The 27633-nt window shown below is 42.4% G+C and overlaps 1 protein-coding gene across 1 annotated transcript in view; it reads right to left on the bottom strand.

Moving 5' to 3' along the window:
* The window catches only part of ACOT11 (acyl-CoA thioesterase 11), a 166898-nt gene that overhangs the window by 101028 nt on the left and 38237 nt on the right, over positions 1-27633 (bottom strand). The gene's annotated exons all lie outside the window — the stretch shown is intronic.

Raw genomic sequence — 27633 nt, 5'->3', positions numbered from 1 at the left:
TGGAAAATCAAGGTTTGATATTTGAAATTTATACTTTTTTTAAGATTTTCGAACTGTGGATGCTTGAATCCGTGTATAAAAAATCCATGTATAAGAAGGGCCGACTGTACTGAGAAAAGAATGCTGACTGGGGCCAGTTACATAAACATTTAACTCCCTTGTTAAAACAACTTCACTAGCTATGGGTTCATTTCCAGGTACAATTCAAGTGTGGCTATAAAACCCTATACAGCTTAGGTCCAGCCTATCTGGATGGCTGTATCTCCCCATACAAACCTGTCAAGAGTTTTAAGATATACAGGGGAAGGCTTCTTCTTGGTCTTGCCACCATCACAAGCTCACTTGGTGAAAATGTTAAGGAAAATGCAACATGGGATATACAGTAGAAGAAATAAAACATGTATGTGAAAGTCACAATGACTAAGCAAAAGCAATTAAGAAGCCACACAGGTGTAAAAGCTAATGCAATTTAGAAGTCTTGAATGTCAAGGACAGAATTATAGAGTGTACAATTGAAAACACCTGAGATTCATTAAGTCTACAAGGTGAAATGATGAAATCCTTAAGTATGGGTTGAACTATGTGAACCAATCAAAATGAGTGTACACGCCCACTGGGTGGAAACTGACAGAGTGGGTGGTGTTTAACAATGGCTATAATAATTGCTATGATTGCCTATGTATTTTGTGGAGTAGTTTGGAGTATTGTGGGTAGTTTGGAGATATTGGAGATTGTGAGGGCATATAGTATTTGTATATAGTAGAATAAAGTAGATCTTTTATATAAGACTACTGAGTTGTCTGGTGTCTTGAGTGAAGATACAAGAGCCAGCTGGATCCTGGAGAAGTTTGGAGACTTCTGAGGAAGAAGAGTGAGAAGGCTTGGAGAGTTTGTCAGGGTCTTCAGCCTATTCTCTGAAACTGCTGCTTTGGAAGAATAGCATTAACTGACCAAAGCTGGTCAGCTCCGCTGCATAACAAGGTGGTGAGTTAGAGCCAGAGGTGAAGAGCAACAACTCCCATCATCCCTGACAGAAAACACAAGAGAGAGTCTTCTCAGTGGCTGCTCCCACTCTCTGGAATGCCTTTCTGAAGGACCTCCTTCCAGCTTTCCTTTTGATGGCAGGCAAAGAGCTTTTGGTTAAAAAGCAGGTTTTTAATGTATAATCAGGGGAGCTTTTTTGGGGTGCTTTATTTATCTTGTTAAACTTTTGGGTGCCTTTTAAATGATTTTATACTGTTTTATCTAGTAATTTTAATTGTTTTAAAAATTTTATTGTGAAGATCTTTTAATTTACACTGGCTGGGAGCTGCCTTGGGTGCCACTCTTCAAAAAGGTGCCATGCAAATGAAATAATTAATAAATAAAATAAAATATTGCTCCCTCACGCTGTCTTGTGGGTGTTGAGTAGACAATTGTATGGGCAAGAGAAGTGCGTGTTTTGTACTTTAAGTCGGCCCCAGTACTTGTAGCAAACATATAGATCAGTTTTAAACAAATAAAAGCAATATTTCAGTTACTTTTGAGAAATGACAAAGTGACAATTTAATCTTGTAAAAGTCCTATTTTAACAGAGATTAACTATGGAGGGGAGGTTGGAATTTTAAATATAGTTAAGTACTTAAAAGTAATCATCCATAACCTGGTGTATATCTTAATATGGGTGGGCAGATTGAAATACCACTACTTTTTAGCATGATTACATTTGCTGAAGCTGTTATTGTTGTTATGAACCTTCAAATCATTGTATGATAGTGGCCTATCCTGGGGTTTTCTTGGCAAAGTTTGTTCAAAGTCTGTCATTGCTTTCTTCTGAGGTGAAGAAAGTGTGGTTTGCCCAAGGTCACTCAATAGCATTCCATGGCTATGGGGCTTCAAATCCTGGTCTAACCATTATACCACAGCATTTTACACTCTGGTTATATTACAAAAAAAATTGCCCAGCCTTAATTTCTTTTACAACCATGCAATTCTGCCCTTAAGATTAAAGCACACAAAGTCTGAGAAATCCAGAGCACAAACCCAACTACAGTTTCAGCATTACTCTGTTTAGGAAGAGCTGCACGTTTCCCATTGTTCTGTAGTAAATATTGAACAGAAAACCTGTTAAGCAAAAGCTGGCATTACCCATTGAAGATGAAGAGCTTGAAGCAACTATCATCACACAGTTTATGGCATACCATCCATCTGGCTCAGATTTTTATCTGGAATACATATCCAGCACATCTCCCTAGAGGTGGCATTTTCCAGAACATTTTCCAGCATTGCTTTCCTTCCCCACACACAGGGTTGTTTACAGTGTGTACACTTTTTATGGCCGTGGAAAGAAAACAGCCTCTATAATCATGCATAGTAATCAACCCTCATTATTTACTCTTAATGATTTTACAGTATTTTTACACTAGTCCCCTAGAAATTTTAGTCATCCCAAAGAGAATAGCTTGCTTGTAACCATTTGCTAATTGCACGTATGAATGTCAATTAATTCACTTAGCTAATTATCCACTCTATGAGCATCATGCACCAAAGAACTGTAAAAAGACAGGCATATGGTAATAGATTGAAATAGAATATAGCATGTTAGTGTGTATTCATTCAAGAGACAAAGGGTTGTGGGGGACACACATGTGTATTAAGTTAGCACGTCAGCACACCCTAGATGAAAAGATGCTGTCAGCTTAGGGAATACAGCCTTTATAAGCCATAATTACAGCATTATGCTAATTGTGACTGAACGTTATCAAAACATCATGGCACTGGAAGAATACTGGAACATCAGTACAATTTGGTTTGGAAGCTTCATCACAGGGCAAGCATTCAAGAGGTTCAAGTCAACTTGCTCCTTTCAAGACTGAGCACATGTTACACTGCATTTAGCAAGTTCTCTTGAGAAATCATGACAAGTAAACACAGAGAGAGAGATTATCAGAGCTTCTCCTAAATTTAATAATGAGGAAAATAAAATAATTCAAAATGGCACATTCAAGAAATATTATGTATTGAGCTGAAAAGCATAGCTGTATTTGTATTTGATTCTAAAAACAAAAGAAGAACATTAGATAAGGAGAAGACACTCATTGCCATCAAACAATTGATTTTACCATGTTTGCTCTCTTTAGCAGACATGGAACTGTAAGTTTCATTTACCCTAAGCGTGAACAGTTGAACTGTAATAAATGTTTGTACTGTTTATCTGCAACAGAAGACAAACAGTTTTGTGAATCTATGCTGATGGTTCCAAGATATACCAGGTTGAGTCTCCTTTGTCCAAAATGTTTGGGACCAGAAGTATTTTGGGTTTTGAGTTTTTGGGGGATTTTGGAATATCTGTATTTGCATATACATGCATATTGAGATATACTGGAGATGGGACCCACATTCATTTATGTTTTACCTTACAGACATAGTCTGGAGATAATTTTATACATTTTTTTAAATTATTGTGTGCATGAAACAAAGTCTGTGTACACTGAACCTTCAGATAGTAACAACCCATGAAAAATGTTTTGCTTTTTGGAACATTTTGGAATTTGGAATTCTGGATAAAGGAGGCTCAAACTGTATTGTTCTGTTGATTCAGAATCAACTCGCCATGCTTCAGCAATATGCTACTTTGTATATTTGCATATTCTGCTATGTTCTGCCCACATAACACAGCTTTGTGTTCAAGGAAGGAATACTCCAACACAGCACACAGTTCAAGCATTTAAAAAATAAAACTTAATTTCAAGTAAAATATATTTTTATTTATGACCTAGTGAGCAATGATTTCAACATAGTTTAAAGAATCAGACAAAAAAGGAATTCAAAACAAGTTAAAAGCTCATTGCAATTTGTTCCAGTTGTAATTTCTAATCTATTCTCTAGAGCAGCTCCATATACAGTGAATTAGAATAATCTAGACATGAGGCAATTAAGGCACAAATCATTGTGATCAGATCTTCCTTCCACAAGAATGGGTAAAATGGCACCAACAAGAAAAATCAACATGGGAGTACATCAGTTAACAAAATAGACGTGTTCCTGAGCATTACTTCTTTAGCAGAAAATTTGGTACCAGAAGTAGAAAGAACATGGAAAGAAGAGTGGTAGGTTCCTACACCACAAAAAGGTGAGCAGTTCAATATCTTTTGGTTAACTTTTTATTCAAAACTAACAAAAAATAAATGTGAAATGAAACAACCAGGTCAGAAAACTTTGCACAAGTGAACGTTCTGAAAATTCTACAGACCTCTTGAAAGCTTCTTCCAAAATTCATCCAGGGATGACATTTTCTTTCACCAGCCTCCACTTTGTCTGCTTTCCCCTTTTCTATACACTCTGAGAAATGTTATTCTGAGAAATGTTTTTCTCCATTTATAATCTGAAGTGGTACAGAACATTCTATCTCTTCAAAATTCTCCAGTTTCGTTGCCACCTCAGTTTGCTGAGTCCAAAGAAGCAGTCCCAATATTACTTTTTAACACAGTTATCTTAAGATAATATTGGTCTATTCTGCTCAGTGGAAGGAACTGGCAAAACCACCTGTGAGTATTCCTTGCCTAAGAAAACCCTATGAAATTCATAGGTTGACAGGCAATTTAAAGGCACACATATACATCTTCTCCATCGGTGCTGTTGTGGTAAAGTTTGAAGTGCAGACCCTCAAGAGTTTAATCTCTGTAGTAACACCTCCATGGCAAGTCCAAATACACTGTGTTGATCTAAAACATTTTCTAGTTTTTATTTCTACCAGGATCAAGTCCCTACTGTACATGTGGTTTTTGTGTGCCTTCAAGTCATTTCCAACTTATGCTGACCCTAAGATGAACCTATCATGAATCTATCATGCTTGGCAAGATTTGTTCAGATTTGTCCTCTGAGACTGAGAAAGTTCAGATTTGTCCTCTGACACCAAGAAAATCCTGGTTTCCAGAGTTATAGTCCAACACTCAGACCATGCCCCAATATGATACACTGTAACAGGGAGAACTCATAACAATATAGTATTGTTGGGCAAATCCATCATAAGGGCTCAACAGACCACCCTTAAGGGGTAGCTCTGTGCCACCCTTTCCTCACCAGATCACGGCTGTAGCAACCGCATGCTGATCTGGCCTTTCTGCAGCACAAAAAGAAGCCTCAAAAAGTGGCAACTTTTCTTGTGGCAGCAACTTTTTGATGCTTCTTTGGCACAGCACATTTAAATGCTGTGCCAACGGAGTGCTGTGACACCTCGCCGTTTGGTTGGGCACGTGGAATGGGAGCAGTCAGAGTGCATACGCCATGCCCCCACACCAACGTATAATGCCAGTCTGTGCATGCTCATAGTCCCTGTTAATTAAAAACAAAAGTCTCAGCGCTTTGATCCAGTAGGTCCTGGCTTCACTACCCCAGTGTTCCCTATACAGTATTTTGAATGGGAGGAAAAGAATGCTGAACATAAAAGACCGGGAACCCTTTCACACTACACATTTATAGTGCCATGATTCCACTTTTAACTGCCATGGCAACATCCTATGGAGTCCAGGGATCTGCATTTTAGGGAGTAGAATTGGCAGTTCTTTGCCAGAGAGCTTGAGTTTCTCAACAAACTACAAATCCCAGGATTCCATAGGATTCAGCTGTGACAGTTATAATGGAATCACGATGCTATAATTGTATAATGTGAAAGGGTCCCTTGCTAGACACCCAGCAAATGCAAGGCTACTTGAAGATGTGAACTGGAAACACCCTCCCTCATATAATTCAACTGCTTACTCTTTCTGCCCCCTACCATATCAACTTTGAGATGTTTACATAACTTGTTCACACAGTTTTGGAGAGTTACGTTTTGACTACAACTTGCAGAATCCCCAGAGACTGGCATCCTGGGAACTGTAGTCCAAAAAGGTAAGTTTCCCAAACTCTGATCACTTGTATGTTCACATTTTAATGCTATAAGCTTGCAGACTCTAAAGACATCATCACATATGGCTTTTAAACCATGATTTATAGTCTTAAAATAAAGATTTTGGCAATATATTTCACACAATGTCACCTCCAACCTGTAGCTGCCGTGTATGTAAAGTGTAGTTAAGGTATCCCTTTTCCACGATGGGAAAAACCCATCAATAGCTCCCAATCTTGTGCCAGTCTCCTCATGTGCAAAACATTGCTGCCAGGGCAACTGTAATATTGGCAGTCACATGGTGTCACAGTCTCCTTCTCTCTCCTTGTCCACTTTCATCTCTACTATTCCCAAGCAACCTGATTCCCTTTGTGGGGGATGCATTTCTTTTATTTTTTTAAAAAACTTACTAGAACTACAAAACTATGTTATAAAAGTAAAAAATAAAATAAATATTTTTAAAAAACCAAAAGAAATACTGAGTAGAACATAGGGCAGGGAGGCAATGTTAAGGGTAACTCCAGAAGAGAGTGCAATTGCAGCGGAGACAGCCCCTGTCACACAGTTACAAAGATGCTCTCAAACCAGTGTATTTGTATTTTAATTAATTAGTGCGACTGTGGTGAGAATGCAGCTAGGGTGGTCATATCCTTAAACCTGGACATAAATGATAATTCTTTTTTTAACAGCCCAAAAAAAAAAGGGGGGGGGGGGCAGAACCACCACAATTCCCCCCAAGATATGAGAAGTCTCATTTACAGAAGCATGTATACACACACACACAAATGTGCATGCACACACACACAAATCACTCTGCAGAGAGTATTCTACAACCTGGAAACTTGGTACTTCCATCTGCAAAGTGGATAATAAAAGCAGTTTTGCAGATATCTCTAGTGGAAAAGGCTCATTATGAAAGGGGGAAGAGGCACTAGCTGGTGCATTAGACTAATAAATCAAAATCTTGTGGATTCTTTTACATTAGCTAGCCTAGCCTCTGGGACAGCTTGAGTTTCTGCAGAGAGATGGTAAGCCTAACCACAGTACAGTATTAAACTTTTGCAGCTATGCTAGCAAACCATCCTCTCCCTGCCCATTCCCAGCTACAAGTGCCCCTTTTTCAAAGTAGCTTCCTTGGAAATCCTTGAAAGCTCAAGACAAGCTGGCAGATTCGGCTACACAGCCAGCAAATTTAACTGTTTAAAGGAAGCAGCCACTTCTAGGCACACAATAATGTGTGTGTGCACCCACACACATGCCTTCAAGTCGCCTGTCGATTTATGGCAACCCTATGATTTTAACAGGGTTTTCTTAGGCAAGGAATAGTCACAGGTAGTTTTGCCAGTTCCTTCCTCTGAAATATTACCTTACTGCTGGTTTAAAGGACTCTGACTTTAGGCTGAATGCATTCCAAGAGCTCGCAGCACGCTAATGTACAGGCCAGACTTTCTCAACCTTTCTAGGTCTGAGGGAAACCATGTATAAAAAGTTATTACATCTACAGCTCAAAACACATGTTTATTTTCTTCATTCACAAACTCTCCTTCAATACCCCTAGTGAATGCTCATGGAACTCTAGGATTTCAGGGAACTCTGCTTGAATACCCTGCTATAAACTATATATGCAGGCATACCTCAGTTAACAAAGCCTCTCACAAAGAAGTTCCTTTTTATAGTCTTTTTATGAAAGCCCAGACCAGCCCTTTTGTTGTCTGTCTAGGTGGAAGATGTGTGCATTTTTAAGGGGCTTTGTTGGTTATCGTTGTTTGGCAGCATTGGCTTTATAAGATAGTGAAGGAAGCAGGAGAAACACAGACTTCCAGTGCTGAGTTGCAGCAGTGTGTGTCTTCAGGGAATACTGTAATAAATCTTGATCTGGGAAAGAATAGGATTCTACTCAAGGTGATCCTCCTGTAGCTGTGTGTATGCTTATGTACAACAAGTAACATAAACAGTTGTCTCTCAAATCACTTACTGAGCATATGTGAAAAGCAACACAGAAAGAAAAGCAGATTAACCTGCCTCACCAGCTGCCCCCACATGTTGAAAAAGCATAAACCTATTTGTTTTGCCACCAAAATGGAAATTATAAGCAAAGTGGAGGCTGCTGAAATCATTCTGGGGTGCATTTTGGAAAAAGCTATCAAATGGTCTCAAGAAGATTCAAAATGTTTTTGTTAATTTTGCATGGCTTACCTGACCTGGTTGTTTCATTTCACATGTACGTAATGTGAGTTTGCCAAAACATATTGAACTGATCTCAGGGATGTAGCCAGGATTTTAAGAAGGGGGGGGGTCCAGACTAAGTGCCGCCATTATAATGGGGCTTGGGTGCAATGGCGCAGCAGCATGCACCATTCATTTTTCTAATGGAAGGGGGGTCCGGACCCCAAGAACCCCCCCCTTGGCTATGTTCCTGCTGATCTTCATTTTTGTGGTGGAGAAATCTCTTCCTATTCTTTCCATTTTACTACACTTGATCTTAGCCAAAAGGCCGAAAAGCAATTTCCATTTTACATCTATCATTTTTTTTACTAAAGTAGTGAAGCCCAGGAACACATCTACTTTGTTAACAGAGGTATAGCTGTACATGCTTCTGTGTTTATCAAATGCACAGAGATAATCAGTCATGTAAGCACCTTCCTACTGCTCAATAAAGAAATCTCACTTCACAGTACAGTATGAATGGTGCTCCTCATACTGTGCTTAGAAAGTAAGAAAAGGCAAAGGTTGGCCATATTGGACAGGGGAGCAAAAAGCCATACTGACAAAATACCTTCATCAGGACCACCCAAAGCATATAGAAATGTGTACAAGATCTCTTGTGCAAGGCAAGATTTTATACAAGGAGGTGGAGGAGGGGAAAACCTGACTTGATGTTGAAGACAGGGTGCTTGCCTGACATCTTAAGATGAAAAGGGGAGGGTGGAGCTGAAATTATTCAAGTGAGGATGTAGCACATGAGGTGATAGTTTCAGATTTCATTTGGAGCAACCACTAAGAAAGGAAAAATGGCATCTTTCATTTTTGAACACTATATCATGCAAGCTACCAGGAGCAGCTGGGAAAACAGCACTATCTCCTCTATCTCTCCTATGTGGAGAGCCAGTATGGTGTAGGGGTTTGAGAGTGTTAGACTAGACTCCAGGAGGCAAGGGTTTGAATCCCCACTTGGCCATGGAAACACACATTGGGTCAACCTGGGCTAGTCACATTCTCTTAGTCTCAGAGGAAGGCAAAGACAAACCCCCTTCTGAACAATCTTGCCAAAAAAAAAAAAAAAAAACCTGTGAAAGGTTTACATTAGGGTCACCATAAATCAGAAACAACTTGAAGGCACACAGCAACAATAACCAGTGTCTTACAAAAACAAGGCACTAAAGCGCAGACCACTCAGGCTGAGGCAGAGGGCCTTATGCAAGGCTACCCAATGAGATCTGAAACAGAGACTTCCTAATTTACACTTCAGACTATTCACCATTACACGATACCATAGCACTTACTGGCTTAATCTAACGTCATCTGTAATCTGGTTTGTTTGTTTGTTTTGTCTGAAAAGATACAAATTTGGCGGCAATAATTTGACTCTATGATGGGTCAGACATCAAAAGAACCGAGCAGATGCAACACCAGCAGTTCCATAGGCAACTAAATGTATATTTCCATTTCATCCTATTATTGTACACACACACACACACACACACACACACACACCAGTGGTGTAGCTAAGGGGGCAATAATGAAGGCACAGGCATCCCCCAAATAAGAACTCTGCCCCTCCAAATGAAATTTTCCTGCAGCCCCTAAACTTCTATCACTGCAATAATTTTAAATTTCATATGAGCATCTAGAAACACAGCTTAGGCATCCAAATAAAAAGGGCACACTAGTTACCAAGACAATGTGAATACAGGAAATATTAAGAATTCTAGGTATGAACAAAGTCTCACTCTTAGCAATTTTATAAATCTGAACTAAAATTTAATTTGTAATTTGAGTCACACACACACCCACACAGTTGCATCTTTGAACACACAAACTCTTATTTAACAGCTACACTAAAGCAAAACCAAAAATGCATCTATCCCAAGAACCCATCACTAGCTCTGGCCTATACATTTGCTGCAAAGGAAGTAATAAATCAATCCAGGGTGGCAGTTAAACATTCCAGGTTTTATAAGTCAGTTTTCGAAGGGCAGCCAAATGAGGATGCTTCCATTGCCTTGGCTAGTAAGTTATTGCTGTCTCCATGTATAATGAATTCCTGTAGTTATATTGAATACCCTAAGAGTAAGGAGATGAATAACAATCTTAGAGTCTGTCTGGTAAGCACCCATCAGCTTCCATTCTGTATAAAACAGTCACCCATACCATGATTAGCACAAACAACCATCACTCCAATATTTGACAGAAAATAATTTGTAAATAAGGCACTGCTAGGTGCTTATTCTGCAATCCCATGCATCTTTCAGTTTTATTTTGTGGAGGGAGAAATGTTGTTGTTGTTGTTGTGCATCTTCCTGCTATTTCCAATTTCTGACAGTCGTAAGGCAAACCTCTCATAGGGTTTTCCTGGCAAGATTTGTTGAGAGGGGTTTTGCTTTTGTCTCCCTATGAGGCTGAGAGTATGTGAATTGCCCAGGATCAACAAATGGGATTCCATGATTTAGCAGGGATTTGAACTCTGGCCCTCAGAGTCATAGTCCAGCGATCAAACCAATACACCACACTGGCTACCATGCAAATACAGAGTTGTAAGTACCAGATACGCTATCCAGCAGCCTTGGAACATTTACTTCCATTAAAAAAAAGCTCACAAGCATCTCTTATGTCTGAGGATGATTTGAAGTTTGTCTATGTATATCTAACAAACCTCATCAGCTAAAGTGGCTCTGAGCAGTTTTCAGCAGACAATACTTCATTGTCGTGCCCAATATTTGCTCCTTTCTATGATTAATAGATTATAAATCAAATAAAAAAACAAATTTATTTCATTTGCAGAATGTATACAGATTGCAATTTGCTTGGCTCAGATGTTACACCATTTGAGTGCAGACTACATACATTCCTGATAAAGGGATTCAGAATATAAGTGACCTAGCTACTTTAATAAGGTCTGATTAAGCCGCTCCCACCAGAGGATTCGTGAATTATTATATGAAACCCCAAAATCACCACTTTTATAATCAGGAACATCATAACATGTCACTCAACACCTCACTCAAAAAAGTTGAAAATAAAAATATTAACGTTTCAGAATTCAGCCACATTGCAAAAACCAGCTTCCCAACAAGAAAGGATAGCACTGTTCTTACTGGAAAACAATATTCTGTATGTCATTTGAATTCAGTTGACAGCAGAAACAACATATAGTTAAGAACACAATATATGTTCTGACTGTTAAAGAGTTGCTTTTGGAAGAACAGGAAGGACAGATGCAGAATGTGGTATATATTGAACACATATGTGCATACAGGTCAAGTAAACATCACACGAAGACGGTTTGCTGATTGTCCAACTTACAGTCAGAATAGGGACGTAGCCTGTTTGCAAATATTAATCACGTCCCCCAGATGAACACAGTAACTTTTTCACATATTTAGACCTTATCTCTGAAAGCAATAAATTATTCTACAAGACTGGCCAAACAAGGGTACAATCAATTTTACTTTTAAGCTGAAGGGGGATCTTTAAGAAGTAAATAGCTTCAAAAGCTAACCAAATTAAATATTATACTATTTTATAAATTGTATGGTACTCTATAATCTCTAAAGAGCAGGGATCTTTCCTAGTAGCATCATTAGAGTTGACATCATCTGGTATGGTAGCTCATGGTGTCATCCCCCCCCAACCTCCTCCCTAAATCCATACAGAATCCTTAGTAAAAAAATTTTTTACTAAAGTTACTCTTAAATCCTAATCCCAATATATCACTGAATTTAATGGCAATAGTTGTGATGTAAGCAACTAGCAACTTTAAAATTACACCTTTAAATTACAATATCATATGCACAGTCTAAATGTATTTACATGTACATACAGTGCACCCTTGCCTTACACGGGGATCCGTTCCAGACCCTGCCACATAAGGCAAGTTCCACACGTGTTTGAGCACCATTGAAACGAATGGGGCTTGTGCATGCAGTGTGGTGCGGTGCAGTGCGCTCCCCATTTCCTCTTTGTTGTGAGGCTTTCAGCATAAGCTGAAAGCTGTGTATGATGTGGGCACACTGTAGTTACATGTGGTTTAAGTAAAAAGTTGGTAAGATGAACTGTTTTTAAAGAAAATTTCAAAAGACTTAAAAATTTTAAAAAATTAAAATTTTGGACTTTTCTTTAAACCTGAGGCCTCTCCTTTCTCCTCCCACTGAATATCACCCGCACTTATACCATTTTCTCCTGACCTCCAGCATTTTAAAGGGCCCCAGGAGAATGCCATAGCCTGTTTCTCCCAAAAGGCAGATGTTTAGGGAGCAGTAGTGTCACTAGGAGTGCACAGGGGGTTGCAGACCAGACAGGATGACACCACCTAATGAAGGTGACACCTGGGTAGCACCCCCACCTCCCTGCCAAGGGAGAAGACCCAGAGTCCCCCGTCCCTGCCCTGGGAGGCTTGAAAGTCAAGCCTTGCAGGGCAGGGAGGGAGAGGGATCAGCACCCCCCCTGCCCCCATGTGGATTTACTTTAGAGTAAAACTACATCAAGCAGGAATGGGGGTGCCAGACCCTCTCCCTCCCTGCCCCCCAGGGAAATTTATGGACATTTATACTACCAGTACATTTTCAGGCATATTCGCTTTAATCCATTCCTCATTTTTTGCAAACCTGTTCAGATACTACCTTTGGGTTTGATCTAAAGCAAGGGTCGGCAACCTCCAGCCCGCAGGCCAGATGCGGCCCGCGGACGCCTTTTGGCCGGCCCCTGGCTGCCGCTGCTGCCGCCAATTGCGGCTTTTCGCTGCTCCGGGCGCCGCCATTTCCCCCCCAAAATGGCGGTGAGGTCGCATGAGACTTCGCCGCCATTTTGGGGAGGGGAAATGGTGGTGGCCTAGAGGCGAAGGTCGTGCGAGACTTCACCGCCATTGGCAGCGGCCTCTAGGAGGCCTGCTGCGGCCGCCTGAGCCCTCGACAGGGCTCCGACGGCGGCAGCGGGCCTCCCAGAGGCCCGCTGCCATCTCCGGGGGCCTCCAGGAGGGCTCTGGCGGCATCAGGGGGCCTCTGGGAGGCCAGTTGCCTTCACTGGGGCCCTCCAAGAGGGCCCCGGCAATGGCAAAAGGGCCTCCCAGAGGCCCGCTGCCACCACCGGAGCCCTCTTGGAGGGCCTCAGCAACGACAAAAGGGCCGGCAAAGAGGAGGAGGCCTCCAGCGCTGGCAGTCCCCACTGGCTTTTTTGCCGGGCTCTGACGGGGCCTGGGGCCCCGTCAGGGGCCGGCAAATAGGAGGAGGCCTGGCCCCCAGAGGGTGGAAGCTCCGCCCCCGGCATGCGGCTCCACCCCAGAGGGTGGAAACTCCACCCCCGGCATGTGGGCCCCCCCCCGGGGGGGGGGAAGCCCCCCCCCCGGCTTCAGCCCCCCCCGTCGCCTGAGGGACAGCAACCCGGCCCCCGGCTCAAAAAGGTTGCCTACCCCTGATCTAAAGTATAATGGCCATTATACATCTGGTCCTTATGAGAGACAAAGGAACTTATATATTGAGAAGGGAGAAAGAATTGACTAAAGCAGGGGTAGACAATGACAGAAGGTCTGTGGACCAATTGTTTGCTCCTGAGACCTTTCAAAGATGCAAAGGTTGCAAAAAACAAAAAAAAACACCACCTTCTCCCCCACAAAAAAAAGTACAGCACTGATCACCTAAAGTACAGGACAGGGTTCCAATGAATTAAGAAATTGTCAAAAAGGGAAAAGGAAAGAAGCTGATAAAGCATTGTACTTGTAATTACAAGCTTGTGTATATACAGTAACTGTGCCCTCTCCTGGACAGAATAGAAAGGTACTGAATTGGGTGTCTAGCACCATATTCCAAGAGGGCTTCCACCATGTTTAGTACAAGTGTTACTGAACAACAAACAATGGCATTATGAAGCTCATGGAGAGGACAAGCATTGTTTAACAAGAATGGGTGCTTAATTAATACAGCTTGCTGTTTCAGTTAACAGAACCAGGAAATACAGTGAGTTTTCTCTTTAGAACTGTTTGCAGAAAACAGTTTCAGGTATCAGTTCCGTTTGCATTTATGTCTAAACCCAAAGTCCAAAGTCAAGATTAGGTGTTAAAACTACAGGACACAATCTTAAACATTATACATGTGCTGTCTTTGTGTGGTATTTTCAGGCTAGTACTCAGCTAAAATAAGAATAAAATAATATACAGTACAGGCTTTCAAAGTAAGCAGCTTCAGGACTACTAAACCAGCACTGCCAGATCTCCCCTTATTCTAAAGAAGTGTCCCCTTTCTGCCGATGTTTAAATCATAAATCATAGGACAGGTGTCTATTATTTTTCTGCATTGTTTGGTAGTAAATTTGGCAGCTCAGCACTAGTCACCAGCATATTTAGTCTATTTTTGCCAAGTCAGCAATACCCTGTTCTCTAAAATTTCAACTCTAAAACCTGAGGCCCCGTGATGTCACAGAGGTACAGCAGACAAAGATCTGGAGGATGAAATAGCTCCTGGGCTATGAAGGTTGTAGAAAAAGACACAAGAAGATGTGGGCAAATAAACTGAGTCCAGATAATCATGATGCTGGCTCTCCATTCTCTGCCATGTTGTGAATGGCACAATCTCCTTCCTCAACTTCTGGTTTTTGAATATGCCAACACTGTACAAATAAAACAGCACACACTTTTGTGCTTAGGGTTCCCAGGCATCCCATTTTGAATGAGACAACCCATATTGGGGAACTTGAAAACTGATCCCTGTATCTGGACTGGAAAGAATGCCTCATAATCTATATTACTGTATTTGCCTTGTTGAGATAGGGCATCAGATACGTTCCTAAAAGCCCAGTACTGGAGCATTTGGTATTCAGTAACCAGGCCTTATGTACCAAATGCTGGGTGTCTGCCCACTGGAATCATAGCTGGCATGGTGCTGCTCTTTTTTCTTCTTTTTTAGCCATAAGAAAGGGCAGCCCAGCCTGTGCTGACAGCCAGTTTGTAGATCTGACTACTTTCACAAGCACTGAGTTTTAGATGGTACTAAGGTGCAAATGCACATCCTAGGGAAAGGGAAGTGAAAGATTAGGGAAGTGATGGGATTAAGCTATCAAGCTACTGAAAGGGAAGAAAGGTGGGAAAGCAACACATTTCAGGAAAGGATGAAACATCCAGATTAGTAATGCTCCTCCCATGTGTTCCCAAATAACATTAACTGCTCAAAGAAATTGTGTGTGTGGTGGGTAATAGAAATTGTTACATCATTTTAATATTGCAAGCTGCTGTAGATTTTAAATCAATAAGACTGGCAGGATGTGATATGTCAGGGGGGGATCAATCCAAACCTAGGTAATACTACAAAATCCTTGGGTACAATATGCACACTCTAGTTCCACTAAGCTCCTGTGCCTCCATTAGCAATTCGTCCTGATGAGTGCAATCATAATACACATCCCACAAAAAGAAAGAAAGAAAGAAAGAAAGACTGGCACAAAGAAAGTATTTACTGATGCATCTGAACTGAAACCTTGGTGCTTTTCAATTGTACAGATGCAGCAGTGCAGATTTCTAATGGTTTATCTGGATGACCTACATTCCTGTACATACACCAGAACTTTGAAGAGTTACTTTTTTACTACAGCTCCCAGAATTCCCAATCTACCAAGGTCAGGAGCTACACCCCATGAAGGATTTAGGGAGCTGTAATAAAAAAAGAGAGAGAGACAGAGAGAGGCAGCATGGTTGCAGTGTTGGACTAGGACTCTGGAAGACCAAGTTTTGAATCTTTGCCCAACCATGGAAACCTACTGGGTGACCTTAGACAAACTGCACTCTCACAGCTTCAGAGGAAGACAATTACAATCCCCTTCTAAACATCTGTTGCCAAGAAAACCCTATGATATGTTAATCTTAAAACAGAAATTACTTGAGAGCACATAACAAAAAAAGCCAAAAAATTACTTTTTCCAAGTTCTTGGGGAAAGGGCGGGTTTTAATTTAGGGAAGGGAACCTCCAGATGTTGCTGATGTTCAACCTGCAGCATTCCATACCATTGGTTACCCTGGATAGGACTCATGGGACTGGCAATCCAACAGCATCTAACACCACACTATTCCCATCTTTTGAGGTCTTCCAACTGGCTGGAGGATTCTAGGAATTGTAAGCTCTGGAGCATATGTCGATTCAAACATCAGTCAATAGCATGATGTGGCAGCTAAAAAGCCAATGTAATTCTAGGCTGCAACAATAGCAGTATAGTGCCTAGTAGACTGAGAGAAGTAATAGTGCCACTGCTTTGGTCAGACATCAGCTGAAATACTGTGTCTAGTTCAGTACTTCTCAAATAGTGGGGCGGGCCCCCCAGGGGGGGGGCGCGAGGCTCTGTAAAGGGGGGCGCGAGGCTCAGGATACAGTGTTATGCAGAGGTGTACTTATAACAATTTTATAGACAAATGATACTATTTACAGTCGCGCGGGGGGCGCGAAATGTTTTCTTCTTCCTAGGGGGGGGCATGGCAGAAAATAATTGAGAAGCACTGGTCTAGTTGTAGGCACCACAATTTAAGAAGGATATTGACAAGCTGATACATGTCCAGAGGAGGGTGAACCAAATGGTGAAAGGCCTGTCAATCATGCCCCATGAGGAGCAGCTTAGAAACTGGGTATGTTCAGCCTGGAGAAGAGAAGGTTAAGAGGTAATATGATAGCCCTGTTCGAATATTTGAAGGGAAATCATACTGAGGATGGAGCATCCTTGTTTTCTGCTGCTCCATAGAATAAGATATGGAACAAAGGATTCAAACTACAGGAAAAGAGATTCCTAAAACTTCCTGAAGGTAAGAGCAATTCAGCGGTGGAACACGCTGCCTCAGAGAGTGGTGGAGTCTCATTCTTTGGAGGTTTTTAAGCAGAGGCTGAATGGCCATAAATTGGGAGTGCCTTGTGTATTCCTGCATGGCAGGGGTTTGGACTGGATGGCTATTCAAGTCTTACATCCAAACCTGAACATGAAGATGGGGCCACAGTTCAATGGCAAAACAAATCTTTTACGTACAGAAAGTTTAGCCCTCAGCATCTTCAGGCTGAGATCAGGAAATGTTTTCTGAACCCCTGAAAAGCCACTTCCAGTCAGTCCTGAAGACAACAGTGAACTGGACAGACCAGTGACCACTAACTGGTCTTTAAGCCACCAAGCACTACCTTGTCAATTAAAGTATGACAGCTTCACCATCTATTTGGTTTGACAGGGGAGCATACTGCCTCCGAGTGTAGTGGAGTCTCCTTCTTTGGAGGTTTTTAAACAGAGGCTTAATGGTCATCTGTTGAGAGTGTCTTGATTGTGTCTTCTTGCATGACAGAAGGGGGTGGACTGGATGAGGTCTCTTCCATCTCTATGGATTTTAGTTTGTGGGTTTTTTGGTCTATGTGGCTATGTTCTAGAAGAGTTTATTCCTGAGGTTTCGCCGGCATCTGAGACTTTATCACACAGGGAAAATTGGAAGTTTAAACTGGACCAAATCAGGTTATCCAGGGCATTAGGAACAATTTCATAACTGCTTCTCAGACGATGCTGAATGCAAACCGCTTAGAATCCAAACAGAAAGTGAAGTGAATCAGGGAATAGGCATTTTCCAGAAAATACTGTGTTTTCATTTCCATTTCACTGCAATTGCATTTATTTACACAATTGCAGCAATCTGATAACCATCTGCAAGATTCTCCCTGTTCCCATGGTTCCTTTGTTGTGCCGGGAGGGAGGCAGCCTTGTTTTTAAAGGGGTAGAAGGCACACACAATGCAGACACACACAGAGAAATGGCTTGCTTCTCTCCCTCCCTCCCTCAGCTCTGTGCATGTGAATGTGTGCCTCCTTAAGCCTTTCCCATTAGCCATTAGTTGAGGAGAGGCAGGGATGCTTTATAAAGAAAATTGTGCAAATAAAATTCTTTATTTCTCTGGGTGACTACTGCTTCTATGTGCATGCACAAAACACTTATTTCCAATCCATCAATGGGGTTTTTCCACATCTGTCTGAAAAACAAATACTCTCTCGCAATAGTAATGTGCTTTTAACTCATTGTTCTGCTCTGTGTAAGATAATGAATTGCGCATTTGTGTGCTCTTCCGGGATGCGAACACTTTAAACCATTTTCGTGATGCAAGCACATAGGTCCTCGTGTGATAAAGTCCTATGATTCTGGTTCTACTTTAAGAAGTTAAAAGTGTATTCACGCTTAGATCACCAAAAGAAGCCTGTAGGGGATTGAAATCTAATTCTAGCTCCCTATAAAAGAGCAAAAGAGAGGAGAATGCCAAGAATATTCTGAAAGTTTGCCCCCCAGAGCTCAGTCGTGTCCTTTATGGTTCCAGACACTGCTGCTGCCAGGCCCTGCTTTCTCCTGTCTGTTGTGCAAGGTCTCCAAGCAACTGTGGTACCTTCCCTTGACTACTCCGAGAGCCTTTTGTTGCCAGGCCGTTTTAAAGATTATGATGATGATGATTATGGCACTGGCTAATCGTTGGCCTCTCTCTCTCTCTCTCTCTCTCAAATGACAGATGTAAGCTCAGATCAGTTGCCTGACCCACGTCAGTTGCCGCAAGACAAAGAAGGGCTCCCAGGGAGATTGAAAAGCTCTGCTACAAAAGATGTGCCTTGTTTCTTTCCTCCTCCTCCTCCTCCTCCTCTCAACCTTGAAAGGCTCCCTCCCCAAGACTCCAGGGTTTTCTAAAACCCAGTTGAGGGAGAAAGAGGAAGGACTCAGAAAGCCTAAGGAGTGTGGCTCCACATGGAGTTGGAAAGCAAGAGGGAGCTCGCAGGCAGGCAGGCAGGCAGGCAGGCAGAGCTGAGTGCCTGTCTCTCCCCTCAAGCCCCAGCATGGCCTGCCCAAGTCAATCTCTCCTGCTCCCTGCAATTGGGAAAGGAAAAGCCTTTCCTTTGGGGAAAGGACCAGAGAAGAAGGTCAGGGGTGCAGGGAAGGGGAAAGGTCTGTAGGGGGCAGTGTTGCTCTGAGCTTTTCCCCCCTTCCTAATCCTCTTCCCCTTTCTTTTTTCCATGTGGCCAGTCCAGCTCTCAGGGTGAATATATATATATCCCTCTTCTCAGAAATGCCCCCCTCCTCCTCCTTCTCTCCCACCACCCCGCCTTTTATCCCCAGCTCTGCATCCTCTGTCCTCCCTCCTTCCTTGCCTGCCTGCCTGCCTCCCTCGTGCCAAATGTCAGCCTCAGGAGGAATTAGCCATTGCCAAAGCCCTCGGGAGGAGAAGGAGAGGACCCAGGCTGCAAAGCAGAAAATGCCAAGGGTCTTTCCCACTCTGGAGCCTCCCCTCCCTTCCCTTCCCCCAGCAGGCGAGGGGGAGAAGGGAGGGCAAACCCAAGGGGGAATCGGAGAAATTTTTATTATTATTATTATTATTATTATTCTGCAAACCTATAGCCTCTCAGATTCAGTACCTCCTTTCCTCCTCCTCTAAATGGCACTATGAAGAAACCTCTACACAAGAGCTCCATGCACTAAGGGATTTTCTCCAAGAACTCCCCCCACACACACACACACTCTCTCTTCCCTGCCCCCAAATCCAGGTCTGGCAAAAGGCTTTTGCAAGAGGGTAAGAAGCACCAGATTAAAATGGCCAAGAGAGCAAGCTCCCCTTTCTGTATAGTTGAAGAGTCTTCCTACAGAGGGGAGAAAGGAAGCCCACCCACCCAGGCACCCACTGGTGAGTCCTGGCACCCAGCCTTTAGCAGGGACCCACTTGGGGACCAAGGCAAGGTGGCTGGGGAAGGGGAGAGGGAAGGAAGAAGTATGGAGAAGGCACGCCACTCACCTCTCCCTTGCTCTCTTTCACACACACCCCTCTACAAAGTATAATGCCACTATGTCTCTCACACACCTCTCCAGAAAATATATATTACTATCTTTCTCTCTCTCTCTCTCTCTCTCTCTCACACACACACACACACACTTACCCAAAATATATATACCACCACCTCTCTTTATTCTCTCTCTCACACAACTCTCCAATATGTATATAAAAAACAGGAGAGGATGCACACTTCTCCACACAAGATACACACTCTCTTTTTCTCTTGCATAGACCTCTCCAAAATATAGCACCACTTTACTCTCTCAGGTACCATCTCTTTCTCTCACACACTTTTTCAAAATATATATACCACTACCTCTATTTATTTACACACCCCTCTCCTATATATATATATATATATATATATACACACACACACACACACACCATATACCATCTTTTTCTCTCACAACACCTCTCCAAAATATATGCCACCATGTCTCTCACACACATACCTCTCCAATACCACCCTCTTTTTCTCACACACATCTATTACCACCCTCTCTTTCTCATACACACACTTCACCAACATATACATATGTACACACATACGCACTATCTTTTTCTCTCTCACACACCTCTCCAATATATGTACCACCGTCTCTCACACACACACACATACGCTCCAAAATATATGTAATACCACCCTTTTTCTCACACACACCTCTATTACCACTCTTTCTCATACACACACACACACACTATCTACTTTTCTCTCTCACACACCTCTCCAAAAATATTTCTCCCCCAGAAGGAAATACTAGATGTAAAGCGAGGGGGGGGTGGAAGAAGGGGAGACAGCTTCCTGGGGAACTTTGCTTCTCATCATTGAAAGGGGGAACTTTAGAAGGAAAGAAACCAAGACAGAAAAAAGAAGGAACAGACCACAGAAAGAGAGTGAGTGCCTTTAATTGAAACCATCTCTGCAATGGTGTGTGTGTAAGAAGTCTCCCCCCTTCTCCCCCCCCCTTTAAACCCTATGAAACCATAATAAGAAATGTGGGGATGGTGGTGGTGGGGTGTTTGTGTCAGTCTCTCCTAAAAGGGCACCGTTTGGATATACTGTGGTTCCTTGATCTGCCCCAAACATGCAGCAGAGAGAGCAGAGGAGTGACAACAACAATAGATCAAGCAGCCAAGGAAATTCCTTCCGGGATGGACAGAGTGGAGGGAGGAGAGGGCCATGGCTGGAACGCTGAGACGCGCGTCTCAGCCAATCAGGAGCCGGCAGCCAGCAGTTTCAAAATGCCCCTGCTTCCCCCTCCCTCCTCCTCCTCTTCCCCTTTCCCTTCCCTTGCTCTACACAAGAATTGCTGAGACGTTTCTCTACACACGTCTCTGTAACCCTGAGAGTGCTGTGCAGCCGGAGGAGAGATTCCAACACCAGACCTGGGATGCACACACACACACACACACACGCCACATTCCTTAAGCTGGAGAAGCTTGCATCATTTAAAACATTTACACACCAGTTCTCAAGCTCCAAGCTTGCAATGGGAAAGGGGAGGAAAAATACTCTTTTTAATTGCAAAATGAATTTTAAAGATCCAAATGCACAACTTGCTTTTCTTTTTTTCCAACAGGAAGGGTTAATTGCACAACACAAAAGTCTTGTTGTGCATCAGGCTTGGCCAAGGTACCCTCAACGGAGATGACTTTGCTAAATCCAAGGACAAAAGGGAGAGGGTGTGTGTGTGTGTGTGTGTGTGTGTGTGTGTGTGGGGGGGGGGAGTACAACAACTAAACAATCTGTTCAAGGAAAAGGAGGTCCCAACCAATTCAGCATATGCATTTAAGAGAGATTACTGGATATGTGTGTGTGTGAGAGTGTTAAACATAGGAAGTTTGGATACATTTGGAGACAAATTACAGTATCGTTCACTTGTTTAAAATATACACAATTCAAGAAAAAGGGAGGGATGAAGGGGGAATGCCTAAGATGACAATGTATATATACATCTTTTAAAATGTGCGGTCTGTGCCCGTTCCCAGAATGGATCCTCCTCTATTGCTCTTCTAAATTGCCATGGCATATGTCTGCCTCTCAACATCTTAAAATCAAAATAGCTCTGCACTCCAGTTGGTAGCCAGTAGTTCATTATTTTTAAAAGGAACATCCCAATTCTCCTACTCTTTATGAATAACAAGATTGTATTAATTATGCATATACAGTAGCTGCAAGCAGATTGCTACTTTCTTCATCTCTTAAGTACTTGATTTTTTTTTTTTAAAAAAAAAGAGCAAACAGGCCATTCATACTCTTAAAGAGCTTAGGCTTTTCCTGCAAGCAACCAAAAAAAAAACAAAAAAAACACACCTTCAAGGGCCCTATATTTTCCAAAGGGAAAGGAACAAACATTTATAGGATCTTTTCACCCACATTGGAAAATGGCTCAAGCAAAGGAGAGCTTCAGGCAGAGAGAGGAGGAATGGGGAGGGAGAGAAAAGATCAAAACTTGCTAGGTGCTTGCCTTGTGTTTACCATTCAGTGGCTTGGCTCCCCCTTCCACCCTCCCTTTCCCTGTCACACACTCACACACAGGTTCATAAAACTCTCCATGCAGCTGCTCCAGTAAACAGGAAACTAGCAGTAACTGGATGGCTGCTTTTCTTGTGATCCCAGTTTTTAAAATACACACACATACTTCTAGATTACCACAAACTTCACTGTGCAATCTGCATTTGCGAGATGTGTGTGTGTGTAAGAACTTGTACGTTCTTTTGAAAATGACAACATGAAATTGAGTTTTGCAGGGAGCAGGAATTTCAGAAATCAGCAGACAAGGAACAGTATCAGTGGGACACAGGGTAGGTTTGGAGGGGTTAGATTTTGGTACAGATGCATACTGATAACACATGAGATGGAATTTTGTAGAAACGGGAATTTTAGAACCAGTAGAAAAGGAATTTAAAATTTTTAAAAATTGGAACCAGTAGAAAAGGATGTGGTGGCTTATTGATTTAGATGCCAGTTCTAATGATCGGAAGATCCGAAGGTTGGCAGCTCAAGGCCCCAGTGCTGCATGATGGAGTGAGCTCCTATCACTAGTCTCAGCTTCTGCAAACCTAGCATGGAAAATGTAAGCATGCAAATGCAAGCAGATAAACTGGTACCACGTAAGTGGAAAGGTAACAGCATTCGGTGGAGTCATGATGGCCACATGGCCACCAGAGCAGTCTTTGGATAACGGTGGCTCTTCGGCTTAGAAATGGAGATGAGCACCACCCCCTACAGTCAGTTATGACTAGACATTCATGTCAAGGGACTAACTTTACCTTTAGAAAAGGAATCACATGTATGGGTATGTGGTTCAAGCAAGACCCACAACAGTTGTGATCAGAGCACCCCTGCCTCCCTATGCTGCTCATATAGTCCTTACCCACTTATTACAAAAGAAAGGAATTGGGCTTGGGAAAGTGCACTTTTCATTTCCGCAGGGGTCATTTGAAATTTTTCTCAATTAGTAAGGACTAGTCCAGGGATGAGAGCCAGTGTGTTGTACCATGGAAACCTATTGTGTTACCTTAGGCAAGCCACCATCTCTCAACCTCAGAGGAAGACTATGACAAACCCGCTCTAAACAAATCTTGCCCCCCCAAAATCCATGTTAGGTTAATCTTAGGGTCACCATAAGTCAGAAACAATTTGAAGACACACAACCACAAAAGTATAGGGATTTCAGTCCTCAATTATTTCATCTTCACATGTAAAGACAAATAATTATGGTAGTTTTCCCCCCACTGGAAGAAAATAAATATTTATCTGCAGCATATTCTCCATGTTCATATGTCCCAGTGTTGCAGAGGAATTATTCTGCAGAGAAAAAGACATGTTCCTTTTGGCATAAGGGTCTATTTTCTGCATATAAAGCATGCTTCTTGTGCAGGAAATAGTATTTTCTGTGCTGAAAATGGGATTTTCGTGCAAAACCCCCACCACCACCACCTTCAAATTTTTCTTTGCAGGATAATTCCTCCATTACTCTACAGAACATTCAAATGCCAAGAGAAAATTGTACAAATTTTCAATGGTCTATCATTCATCCCAACAGGTTTTCCAGCTACCTGGAAAGCCATCTTTCAACTTGTTCATGAATAATAAATATTCTTTACATCCCTACTAAATTAGATGAGTGTTAATCAAGATTGTTCCAAAATGAGAAACAAGAGGGATTGCTTTATATATAACCCACTAAAGATTGGACATGCTCAGGAGCCATAAAATAATAATAATAATAATAATAATAATAATAATAATTATTATTTCATTTGTATTTCCCGCCTCTCCCTGCAGATCGAGGCAGGATTACAGCAAAGAATAAAAACCACAATACAACACAAAATACAATATTATCTAAAAATACAGTCAGTAAAACAACAGAAATATTACTACCAATCACTAAAAAGGCCAAATTGTTGTCAATTTTCCATGCTATCAAGTTAGAGTGGGAATGTTCCATAAAATCAGCTATAAAGGGTCAGGTGGATAGGCCCGCTGGAATCTTAGGCGGGATATAGACCACCCATTTGGGGCAGCCGCAGCCGCCCCTTAGCACCATGTATTGGGGACAGGGCAGCCACAGCGGCAGCCCAGAGGCCCCAATCTGCGGCAGCCCAGAGGCCCCAATCTGCAAAATGCAGCTCCTCCCTGGTCCCAAAAAGGGTTGTCCTTGGGGCTTCATGCCCCAGGACACCTTGGGAGCCAGTGCCAGGAGAGAAAGGGGCCACTTGGCTTCATTCCTGCAGCTGTTTGGTGGCTGCGAGAACTAGGCGTTCCCCAAGAAGGAGCTCTGTTTTGGAGCTCCTTCTGGCGTCGCTGCTAGGGCACCACAAGCGACCTGATGCGGTGCGAGCACGTCGTGCCTGCCCCGTGTTGTTTGGCTGCGGTGTGGCTGTGACGTCATATTGGTGGCGCCTGTGTACACAGGGCGCTGCCATTATCACGCCGCAGTTACGTGCTAGGGTTGTGGGGGATCTGTAAAGGATGCCCCAAGGCAGCCCTAGCACGTATCTAGGCCAGTGCAAACACTGGTCTGGAAAGTGCCTTAAGTACCGTTTTAAAGGCTTCTAAGGTGGTAATGAGACGGATCACTTCCGGTAAGTTGTTCCATAGTTTAGGGGGTGCAGCTGTACACACTTTATGGAAATGTGAAGTCTAAGGCTTTTATGGCTGGCCTCCATAGTTTTTTGTGAGTTTTTCGGGCTAAGTAGCCATGTTCTAGAAGAGTTTCTTCCTGACATTTTGCCAGCATCTGTGGCTGGCATCTTCAGAGAATGCTTGCCTGGAAAGGAGTTGGGTATAAACAGTATAGTGTGTGACCTGGAAAGGCAGGAGTGATTTGCATGTGTTTTGTTCTGTTGCTAATGGCAGGCCTCAGGGTGGGTGGGTATGCAAAGGAGGATTATTGTCTGCTTGATTCGTGCTCATTGTCTGCTGGGAATCCCCTGACTCTGGGAGATTTCTCGTTTGCGTTTGTTGAGTCTTGATCTTGCTATTTTTCAAGACTGGTAGCCAGACCTTGTTTACTTTAAGGGTTTCCTCTTTCCTGTTGAAACTGTTCATGTGTTTGTAGATTTCAATGGCTTTCCTGTACATCTGACATGGTAGTGGTTGGCATGGTCCAGAATTTCAGGATGGTTTGTAACATGTTCTACTACTGCTGATTTTTCTGGCTGACCCAGTCTGCAGTTTCTTTCGTGTTCCTTGATTCTTGTTTGCACACTGCGTTTGGTGGTCCCTCTGTAGACTTGTCTGCAGCTGCATGGTATGCGATAAACTCCTGCGGCTGTGAGGGGGCCTCTCTGGTCCTTGGCTGAGTGAAACATTTGCTGGATTTTCTTCATTGATTTGTAAACCATTTGAAAGTTGTGCTTCCTCATATATATACCCAACTCCTTTCCAGGCAAGCATTCTCTGAAGATGCCAGCCACAGGTGCTGGCGAAACATCAGGAAGAAACTCTTCTAGAACATGGCCACATACCCCAAAAAACCTTATGGGAAGTTGTAGTTAGTCTAGTTTTCATATGTTCCAACAGTTTCTTCCCTCATGTTCTGAGAGTGCGGGGTGGATTGTGTAGGGAGAGGCATTCCCTTAAGTAACTTGGGCCCAAGCCATGTAGGGCTTTAAAGGTAATAACCAACACTTTGTATTGCACCCAGAAGCTGATCGTCACCCAATGAAGAGATCTTAGGTCACACTTCCCCTGTCGATGCCCAGATGGAGATAACTGACCAAGGCAATCATGGCAGTCTCAACTCCATATCCCACCCTGAAGCCGGTTTGAAATGGGGCTAGATAATCAGCTTGTCTGTCATCTAGAAATGAAGAAACCAAAATGGGAAGAGAAGAGTAGAAAGATGCATCGAGGCCAACAACATGCCCTGTACCTTAAACCATTTTAAAAAGGAAGAAAACACTGCAATATTTGGTTGGAAGTCCCACTTGTTTCAACTTCATTGTTTAAGTGCTCAAATGAGACCCTGGGAAGTAATGCTTTAGAACTGTATATCTCAATGTCTGTGGTACCACACCCATCTAGGTGTGCACTCTGCTTTCATGAGCTACACAATGCCCTGTTCTCCTGGCTCCTTCCACCCCTTGGGAACGGATCCCCAGAGTTGAGAAGGGCAATTATACCATTTCACTCTACCTGCTAACAACCACATTGAGCAGAAGAGAGTTACTCAAAATGTGCAAGTGTAGGCATAGTTTAAACTATCTCTACATCTATAGTTCCCCACCCCTTAGGGTTACTGCTGTCAGACCAAGACTTTAAAGTAAGTTGGGCTTGTACTGTAGCATTAAGTGGCGTCAAGATCTTCCTCAGACAAGTGCATCAGTAATTATGTTCTGTGCACTAATGATGTTCAGGAATTACTAGAGAGATGTTCAACACAAAGCCTGTTTTACCACTTGGTTTGTAATTGCTGCGTGTGAAGCAATCAGGATACAGATCTATGTTTCAAGCTTGAGTCTCAAGATTAAGGATGCAATTCTGCGCACACTTGCCTGCTTGGCGGGTAATTCCATTTAACTCAATCATTCTTATTTTTTAGTAAAGATGGGTACGATTTGGTTGGTAAAAATGTATTATTGTTATTATTATTCCACCTTTCTCCCAATATAGGGACCCAAGGCAGCTAAAAGCAGTACAAATTAAAAACACTGCAAAAGCTTTAAAATATATAACTATAAAGTATAAAAACAGTTATAAATTTATAAGCATTACACATTAAAATATTAAAATGTATTAAAAACTATAACGTCTGAATTGCATAGCATTTAAAAGCCCATCCTTCATCAGTCTGAAAAAATCTGATAGCACAAAAATATTTTACTTGCTGTTGAAAGGAGAGCAAGGATAGGGCCATCCCTGCCTCTCTGGGGAGGGAATTTCACAGCCTGGGAGCAGCCACCAAGAAGGCCCTCTCCCTTGTTCCCACCAAATGAGCCTGAGAAGGTGCTGGGACAGATAGTACAGCATCTCCAGACAATTCTAAGACTCTGATGGACTCATAAAGGGAAACAGAATAAACATGAAACCAAGATTGACACAGTTTTGTAAATCAACCCTTATTTCTTACCAGCAAGTTACTCCAACTAATGATATTTAAGGCTACAAAGTCCAGCTGGACTTAATTCCTGAATTTTATTTTGGAACCCAGCTGTTCAGAAAAGTTCATCCGTCATTCAGGTAATGCCACTTTCACTTTGTGTTACAATGTCTCTAATTTCTCCGTTTCTT

This window comes from Sceloporus undulatus, chromosome 4 (assembly GCF_019175285.1).
Source record: "Sceloporus undulatus isolate JIND9_A2432 ecotype Alabama chromosome 4, SceUnd_v1.1, whole genome shotgun sequence".
NCBI classification, from domain to species: Eukaryota; Metazoa; Chordata; class Lepidosauria; order Squamata; family Phrynosomatidae; genus Sceloporus; species Sceloporus undulatus.
This window is presented reverse-complemented; position numbering and strand designations above follow the sequence as displayed.